The sequence below is a fragment of the Rhagoletis pomonella genome, unplaced genomic scaffold, assembly GCF_013731165.1.
Source record: "Rhagoletis pomonella isolate Grant_MI unplaced genomic scaffold, Rhpom_1.0 Rhpom_scaffold_00003, whole genome shotgun sequence".
In the NCBI taxonomy this organism is placed as follows: Eukaryota; Metazoa; Arthropoda; class Insecta; order Diptera; family Tephritidae; genus Rhagoletis; species Rhagoletis pomonella.
This window is the reverse complement of record NW_023458557.1, coordinates 18,684,699-18,685,929: the sequence shown is the minus strand read 5'-3', so window position 1 is coordinate 18,685,929 and position 1,231 is coordinate 18,684,699. Positions and strand designations below refer to the sequence as shown.

Below are 1,231 nucleotides of genomic sequence, written 5' to 3'. Positions count from 1 at the left end.
GTGAATCTTTGTCGGTGTAATTGCCCATAGAAAACAACGAAATTTAACAAAAGTTTTTTGTTCATAACTTTTAAATGGTTAATAATATTATCTCCCCTCCTCCGGATTGTTATTAGGGCGGCCGAAACGCGTCGTTTGGTACCCCTCCCGACTTTTCCGCACCTATTTTAGGGGTTGTTACCCCACCCTAGAGAATTACCCAAATTAAATTAAATATATAAAGAAGATTCCACTGATTTACACAATCGACAATAAATTAACTTTTTGTGGCCACATAAATATTAAAAATTAAATTAATGGATATTAACATAAAATTCTTGCCAAAGAAAAATCTTTGAAATCTTTGAAGAAATGTTCCCAAATATTCAAAATAAACCATGGTTTCATTGCAATTCCAGTATATATTAAACAAAATTAATGGAATTCAAACAAATCCTTTATTCAAAGTGACTATATGAAGAATTATACAAATAGTAAAGATGCAATTGATTTAATGCATACAAATTAATCTTTTAAAAGCTATTATATTTGTTGCATTTAAAGATTACATGTTTAATATCTTAAATTGAATTACATTTGGTTTTTTTAATTTAAATTTTTTAGTAATGTTTTCTACTTTTCCTCCCAACAGTCTTGCTAATCATTATATTGGTTACATTTAAAAGTTATATCTTCAATATCGCAATGTTAATTTTTTGTAATGTTGTGTACTTTTTTCTGCAATCAGTCCCAATGAGCACAAGAAAATATCTTTATTAATATTTCCACTTTCGCTTTTATGGAGTGGTATACTTACTTGTAAATATGCAAAGGCTGCACTTGACCAACCCAAACGCTGCAGTGGTAAAAATACATGCATCAGCAAACGTGGACGGACAACCAAGTGATCCTGACCTTCACAAGAGAATATATTTATTAATATTTGTATTATCTGCACCAGCCATACGTGGACGGACACACAGGGATCCTAACATGCAAAACTTACTTGCAACGGCTGCACTTGTTGTAAAACGCTACTTTTTGAATACAAATTATAAATAACTCCGATACCCTGCAAACAAATATGTAAATTATTGTTGTAATTCAAAATATTTCCATTATTTTTGATTTTTTTGCCATACTTACTTGAATTTGCACAATAAGAAAATGAATTTCCACGAAACAATCGATGAAAATATCGGCTGTGTTGCCTGTTGAACTTTTTATACGTAGACAATATTTTTCCTTGTAT

The 1,231-nt window shown here is 30.4% G+C and overlaps 1 long non-coding RNA gene across 1 annotated transcript; it reads right to left on the bottom strand.

Annotated features, from left to right (window-relative positions):
* Positions 1-796: 796 nt before the first annotated feature.
* On the bottom strand, positions 797-1,166 carry LOC118736494. Its single transcript, XR_004992690.1, has 2 exons — positions 1,126-1,166; positions 797-1,051 (listed from the first exon to the last, which is right to left on the bottom strand). It is a non-coding gene; the product is annotated as an uncharacterized LOC118736494 (long non-coding RNA).
* Positions 1,167-1,231: the final 65 nt, after the last annotated feature.